Consider the following 8,647-nt stretch of genomic DNA (forward strand, 5'->3'; position numbering starts at 1 on the left):
TTACATGTCTCGAACTGAAGATGGTCACAGCCTGGCAATGCATGGCACAATTAACACTTGCCAGTTGTCAGCCTAAGCCTGGATATTGTCCAGATTTCGTTGCACATGAACCTGGACTGCTTCACTATCTGAGGGGTTGCAAATGATGCTGAACATAGTGGGAATGTTTGCTAAAGATTGCACAATGACCTGAATGACCTTGAGTTCATTAATGAAGCTGTTGAAGATGGTTGGGCTTTGGACATTACCTTGATGAACTCCTGAAGGGATGACCTGGAGCTGAGATGATTAATTTTCAATAACCACAACCATCTTCTTATGTGCCAGGTTTGACTCCGACCAACAGAGAGTTTGCTCCCTGTTTCCCATTGATTCCAGCTTTGCTAGGGCGAGTTGATGCCATATTCCCTTGAGTGCAGCCTTGGTGTCAAGGGATGTCACTCTCACCTCATCTCTTGAATTCAGCTCTTTCGTCCATGTTTGAACCAAGGCTGTAATAAGACCATAAGACATAGGAGTGGAAGTAAGGCCATTCGGCCCATCAAGTCCACTCCGCCATTTAAATCATGGCTGATGGGCATTTCAACTCCACTTCCCTGCACTCTCCCCGTAGCCCTTGATTCCTTCTGACATCAAGAACTTGTTGATCTCAGCCTTGAAGGCATCTAACGTCCCGGCCTCCACTGCACTCCGTGGCAATGAATTCCAAAAGCCCACCACTCTCTGGCTGAAGAAATGTCTCCTTATTTCCATTTTAAATTTACCCCCTCTAATTTTAAGTCTGTGCCCACGGGTCCTAGTCTCCCCGCCTAATGGAAACAACTTCCTAGCGTCCACCCCTTCTAAACCATACATTATCTTGTAAGTTTCTATTAGATCTCCCCTCAACCTTCTAAACTCTAATGAGTACAATCCCAGGATCCTTAGCCATTCATCGTACGTTAAACCTACATTCCGGGTATCATCCGTGTGAATCTCTGCTGGACATGCTCCAGGGCTAGTATGTCCTTCCTGAGGTGTGGGGCCCAAAATTGGACACAGTATTCTAAATGGACCCTAACTAGAGCTTTATAAAGTCTAAGAAGCACATTGCTGCTTTTATATTCCAACCCTCTTGAGATAAACGACAACATTACATTCGCTTTCTTAATCACGGACTCTACCTGCAAGTTAACTTTTAGAGAATCCTGGACTAACACTCCCAGATCCCTTTGTACTTCTGCTTTGCGAATTTTCTCACCATTTAGAAAATAGTCCATGCTTGTATTCTTTTTTCCAAAGTGTAAAATCTCACATTTACTCACATTGAATTTCATCAGCCATTTTCTGGACCACTCTCCTAAACTGTCTAAATCTTTCTGCAGCTTCCCCATCCCCTCAGTACTACCTGCCTGTCCACTTATCCACCTATCTTTGTATCAGGAGTTGAAAGACCCTGGTGGAACCCAAACTGGATGTCAGTAAGCAGGTTGTTCATGTTGATTTAAAATCCTTTATGTATCTTATTTGTTTCCAATGCTTTATCAAATTTAAATACTACCTGTCTATCCAATAGTTCTTCCTTATTAAGCTTGAACTGTTCTAGTGACCGAGTTTCCTCCTCTGTCATCACGGCCTGGGAACTTATACCTTTTCAATGCCTCTGTCTCCATGTTTAAAACACCTTCTTGGTCTCTATTCAGCCCTACTCTTCCTATAACCACTCTTTTACTATTTGTAAGCCTGCAGAACACTTTGGGATTCCCTTTTTTGTTAGTTGCCTGTCTTTTCTCATAATTGAGTTGAAACCACAATCAAATCAGCCATGATCTCATTGAATGGCGGAGCAAGTTTGAAAGGCCACAGGACTCCAAAGTCCTATGTCCCTGTGCCAACTTGTGCACCATCATGTTAAGCAAATGACAACTATATTTTCAGGTAAGACTTGTGATAGATTGTTCTCAATCAGCCCATCACAGTACAGACTAACATGAACTACAATGGCTCAAGTAGGCAGCTCAACACCACTCTCTCAAGGGTAATCGGGAATGACTAATAAATGCTGGCCTTGTTAATGACATATGTACTGCATGAGTGAAAAGAACGACCAGGTGTCAGAGACCCTGACTGTTTGACAGGAAATGCTATTTAAAAGGTTCTTGGCTCATTACGCCATTTTGCTTAGTGGATTCCCAATGTTCACACACACACACACACACACACACACACACACACACACACTTCCCCCCACCCCAGGGTTAAGCTGTCACAGAATTCGAATCATTTTTGTTTCATTACTTTGGAAGAGTTTAAGTAGCTATAACAGCAGCAGCTACAGCAGTCAGTATGCAGAGCAATGAGAAGATTGCAGGTGAGGCAAGTGCCTGAAGAAGCCTGAATTTGGTCAATATAGGTCATGAAACAATTTCCAAATATTTCTGAAGTGGAATATTTCAAGTCACCAGATAGGCTATACAGCTTCCTGAACCAGTTGCTATTCGTTAATGAAATAGATAGCAGTACTGTGCCAATGAGTAACTCAGATGCCTTCCAGGCTGTTATATGCAGTTCTGCCTGCATTTCCAGGTCAGCAATACAGAGCAACATCAAGGGGATACTGGGATGGAGACAAAGTATCACCTTTGACATGATGAGAACACTAAAAAATCAGGTGTGAGATTGACAGGAATAGTGTTTGCAGATATCATTCTTGTATCCATTTAAGCACCAACAAATCAGCCAGAGAGTACGATAGTAGACAGTAGATGCTGGAGAATCTGAGATAACAAGGTGTAGAGCTGGATGAAGATAGCAGGCCAAGCAGCTTCAGAGGAGCAGGAAGGCGAACAAATGAGCCAGAAGCTTTTGCCATCCAATCAAAATCCAGTTGAAGAAGGATCGCAAATATCTGGGCTAGTTTGACAGGTTTCCTGCAGCACTCACTTCTATCACTTCCCAACTCTTTCATAGAATACCAGTTTGGGGCCAAGGTTGCTGCACACATAGCTGATGGCTTTTTTTTATCATAACATTGCTGGCAAAACCAGCATTTATTGCTTATCTATTATTGCCCCTGAATGAATGGCTTGCTGGACCATTTCAGATGGTAGTTAAAAGTCAGTCACATTGGATCTGAAGTCACATATAGACCAGACCAGGTATGGACAACACATTTCTTTCCTGAAAGGATGTCAGTGAAACAACTGGGTTTTTACAACAATCTACATGGTTGTCATTATTACAATTAGCTATATTTCAGACTTAATCATTAAATCATGAATAATCCACCAGCTGCCATGGGGGGATTTGAACATATGTCCTCATAGCCTCTGAATTACTAGCACATTGGCAGCACCACAACATCGCCATCTCCATAGTACCCTTTCAAAGTCCCATTACAACTAAAGGGTTCAGGTACAATGCAACCATGGAAACATTAGGCACACAGTTGGGTGTACCAAAGGCTAAAGTACCTGGCCAAAGCTGAAAGTCTTTATTTTCTCTTCAATTATTTGGAAGTCACTCAAAAGTCACTTTAAAAGTCACCAATGAATTTGCTACACCATCCTTTCAGTTATCTCATCCCAGATCATAATAAATGACCGCCTAAATATGTGTTCTTAATTCTCTTGATCTTATAATTGTGCCCTTTGGTTACCAACCTTCCTGTCAATAGAGAGTTTTGCACTATTTTCTGACTATTTTGACCCACAGTATTCAATCTTCTGTTAACTTACTCTGCTCTAAGAACAATCCCAATTTCTCTGTCATTCCTGATAACATTTTACCAAATCTGACTTGCATGCTCTACAAGGTCTCGTTTTCCTTTCTAAAAATGTTCTTCCCAGGTTAGGACATGATAGTTGAATTAAAGCCTTGCTAGTGAGAGAAAAAAGTTTAGCATAAATTTCTTGGTTTTATACTTCATTTCTCTATTCTAATGATTCTATGTGCTTTTTTTTATTAAATAGCTTTATGAGTTTGGCTTTTAAAAACTTTGTAAATATTAGTTTTCCATGTCTCTTTGTTCCTGTACCCCACTTTCAAACAAAGGTTCTTCTGATGGAGGTGTTAGGATTCAAAAAGGTATAAAAACTTGCAGAAGGGCACTCTACCTGAATGCTTGCAGCTTTTGAAACTAGGTAAATGAATTGTCAGCACAAATCATTGTGAATGGGCATGATTTAGCGGTCATGATAGAGACATGGTTGCAGGGTGATCATGACCAGGTGTTAAATATCCAGAGGTATCAGACGATTTGGAAGATATTTAAGGATGGCATCAGCGGGGTAGTGAGAAATGATATGGGTTCTATGGAGAAAAAAGTTGAATCAGTGTGGGTGAAAATTAGAAATAGAAAGGGGAAAATGTCACTGATAGGCATAATCTATAGGCCACCAAATTATAACACCACAGTGGGGTGGGCAATAAACAAAGAAATAACAAATGCATGTAAGAATAGTATGTTAATTATCGGGGGGGGGGGGCGTTTAATTTACATGTTGATTGGTCAAACCAAGTCAGTCAACAGTCAAGAAGTCCATAGAATATATCTGCGATAGTTTGTCCTTGTGCATGAATCACAAAAAAATAGTTTGCAGGTGCAATAGGTAATTAAGAAGGTGAATGGAATATTGTCCTTTATTGCTAGATGGATGGAGTTTGAAAACAGGGAGGTTATGCTGCAGCTGCGTAGGCTGCTGGGAGGGCCACACCTGGAGTACTGTGTATAGTTTTGGTCTCCTTATTGGTCACCTTACTTGAGAAAAGATGTTATGGTACTGGGGTGCGTGCAGAGGAATTTCACTAGTTTGATTCCAGAGTTGAGAGGGCTGGCTTATGAGGAGAGATTGAGTAGACTGGGACTATACTCATTGGAATTTAGAAGAATGAAGGGGGATCTTATTGAAACATGTAAAATGATGAAGGGAATAGATAAGAAAGAAACAAGGAGGTTGTTTCCACTGGCAAGTGAGACTAGAACCAGGGGCATAGCCTCAAAATAATAGAGTAGATTTAGGACAGAGTTGAGGAGGAAGTTCTTCACCAAAGGGTTGTGAATCTATGGAATTCCCTGCCCAGTTGAGGCTACCTTTTTAAATGTGTTCAAGGCAAAGATAGATAGATTTTTGAACAGTAAAGAAATTAAAGTTTAAAGTTACTAAGGACAGGGCAGGTAAGTGGAGCTCAGTCCACGAAATGATCTTATTGAATGATGGAGCAGGCTTGATGACTAGATGGCCTACTCCTGCTCCTATTTCTTATGTTCTTACATTCTTTATCACCATCATCTGTTTTCTGTCAAATAGCCCATTTCCGTTTCCACTTTGCCACAGCCACTATTTTTCTCAACAATCTACTCTATGGAACCTACCAAACACCTTTTGAAAATTCACATATATAAAATCAACCATACTGCCATTTGTCATTCATCTTTATCATTTCTTGTAATTTACTATTTTGTGAAGTGCCATGATCAATTCTTCTGTCACATTGTTGTCAGGAAGTGCATTCCAGATCACTGTTCAATGCATAAAAACTTTTCCTTGTCACCACTCCATTTTTTTTTGCCAAATCATTTAAAATCAGTGTCCACTGTTTCCTTATCCTTTCCTTAATGGGAATGGTTTCTTACTAATTATCGCCTCCAAGCCCATCATGATTTGAATACCTCTATTAAGTCCCCATCAAACCTTCTTTTCTCCAAAGAGAAGAGTCTGGCAGGTTCAGGTGGTACAACTTCCTCTGGATACATCCGGGAAGAGAACACCTTTTCCAGTGTCCAATAAATTTGCTTCTGCTGGGCCTAGATTCTGGGGCTTGAGAAAATTTACTGAAGTGCTGCTCTGTTATTACCAATGGATTGTGCATTAGCCAAAGGCTGCATTTCCTTTCAATAAACACCCTTGTCACTAGAAATTGATTTTGTGGGAAATATCTTATCAGTGAATGATACACAACTTGGTGAGATGACATCAGGGATTACAAGAAAGAACATTACAATGGTAAGAGAATATGTTAGGAGAAGGCTTGATGCAATCACCCAAAGGGGAAAGGCAGCTGAACCTTTCAACTCCTGATCCACAGAGGCAAAAGAGTTATAAATGGTTACAAATGTGCAACTCTTTGTGGTGGAGAGACATCCTTCTCAGTGGTATGTTTAGAAATGACCTTTAGAAAAGAGTAGATAATAAAAAGGTGTCTTAACTTTTAAGTGCCAGCCTGTTCTCTCACTTTGACTATTCTTAAAGATTTGACAGCATTAGATCATAACTCCCTGCCCCTTTTCTGAGCTAATACTGTGTCCTCCCTCTCCAATGATCCAGTGGAATGTGTTGCTGCTGCAAACTTTCTAATTCCTGTGCTATGGCACTCAAGATCCACCTTGCAGTCTTTCATGTTGCCATTTGTGTCTCTACTCAATGTTGCTGAACACTCCTAGCACTGTCACCACCTCCTCCATCATAATGTGTTGCTGATCATGTGTGGTCTCTCAAAAAAATTGCTCTCGATCTTCAGAGTGGGCTACTAACGAGGTTGGAAAGGGCCTGAAATTTCTGAAAAATAAATGTCGAATTTTGTTTCCAGGTCATAACCTTCCGAATTTTGAACAAATAATCTCGAGGGACTAGTGTAGATTTTGTGTATCTTTGGCAGTACAGACTTGATGGGCTGAAGGGCCTTGTCTATACTGTATGATTCTAGTACTTACTTCTGGCTTTTTTGACAATTAATTTATAAACTAGGAACACTGAGGAATAAATTAGTGAACTCTTAGTTGTACACTTACTATGTTTTTCCATAAATTAACTTAATAAAAAAACAGAAATTGCTTGAGAAACAGAGCAGGTGTGGCAGAATCTGAGGGAGGAAAATAGAATTCAAATTTGAGTCTGATGACTCTTTATTTGATGTTCTGCTTATCAATTTTCAATTTCTGTTTTTATTTCAGGTCACCTGCATCTGAAGTTCTTTGGTTTATTCGTAAGTAAAACATTTGTTCATAAGGAAATTGATTTTGAAAAATGCAAATCTATAGCCCATTAAAACAAGGAAGTTAGAAAATGGGGAAATCTACTGTGCTTTCAAAGGGCAATAAGTCCTTTCCAACACAATTCTCATCAACTGTCATAATTCAGCTTTGAGTGAAGTTGACAAGGGAAGAATACCAAATAATACTTTGCATCACCGTAGAATTGCAAAGGACTTAATCTGAGCTTGGCAAAAGAATAGTAGAATGGTAACATCACAATAAAGTTAGTGGACTTACTGCACTTTGAGCATAAATATTAATGCCAGTTGTGCAACTGAAGTGCTGATCTGTTTGTATAGTTAATAATTTTCACGTGCACACTGGTCACAGGTAGTTCTACATCAGCGGCATTCCAACAGTTTCTCTGAATTCTAAGTCTGCTTGACTAACTTGCATATTGGATGAGTTGAAATTTTATCCAGCTAAGTATTAGGAAGACGGAAGACACTATCTTTGGGCCCCACCACAATCTCTAACCAATAAACTCTGACTCGATGCATTTCTCTGGCAGATGCATTATGTTAAGGCAGACTGTCCACAATTCTGGTGTCATATTTGACCTGGGGTTTGGCTTCTGATAATGTATTTGTGCCCTTAAAACTTCCTATTTTCACCTCTATAACATTGTCTGACTCTGTCATATGTCCATAGAATATTACAGCATGGGAACTGACCCTTCAGTTCAACTTGTCCGTGTTGACCAGGTTTTCTGAAGTGAACTAGTCCCATTTGCCTGCATTTGGCCTATATCCCTCTAAACCTTTCCTATCTATGTCCAAATCTCTTCTAAAGTTTGTAATTTCACTTGTCTCTACCACTTCCTTTGGCAGCTAAATAAAAAACTGAAAGAACTGTGGATGCTATAAATCAGGAGTTGCTGGAAAAGTTCAGCAGGTCTGGCAGAATCTATGAAGAAAAAAATCAGGAGTTAACGTTTCAGGTTCGCTGTTCTGAGGAAGGGTCACGGGATACAAAACATTAGATCTGATTTTTACTTCACAGATGCTGCCAGACCTGCTGAGCATTCCCAGTAATTACTGTTTTTGTCCTCTGGCAGCTTATTCCATATACGCACCACTCTCTGTCTGAAAATGTTGTTCCTTAGGTCCCTTTTAAATCTTTTCCCGCTCACCTTAAATCTATGCCCTCTAGTTTTGGACTGCCCTATCCTGAAGAAAAGGCCTTGGCTATTCACCTTATATGTGCCGCTCACGATTTTATAAACATCAATAAGGTCACCCCTTGTTACAGGGAAAGAATTCCCGGTTGAGCTCGCCTCTCCTTTTAACTCAAAGCCTCCAGTCTCAGTAACATACTGTAAATCTGTTGCTGGCTTAGCTCACTAAAATCTGTATTGATGCTTTTGTTTTTTGTCTAGTGTTAACTATTCTGATGTGCACCTTCTACATTGTATACTTTACAAACTTGAGGTCAGCAAAATTTCCAGTGTCCGTGACCATTGTATTTACATATCACACAATATTCAGTAATTTACATTTAAATAGTGATTGCACCCTGGTTTGAACTCACGTTCCCTCTAATTTGCTCATTGGCTGCGTAATCCTCCAAGGCCAGTGCACAGCAGCTATTTCCAGACCCAGAAGTTAATGCTACAACTGGCGTGCAGATGGCAGT

This window comes from Stegostoma tigrinum, chromosome 2 (genome assembly GCF_030684315.1).
Source record: "Stegostoma tigrinum isolate sSteTig4 chromosome 2, sSteTig4.hap1, whole genome shotgun sequence".
Lineage (NCBI taxonomy): Eukaryota > Metazoa > Chordata > Chondrichthyes > Orectolobiformes > Stegostomatidae > Stegostoma > Stegostoma tigrinum.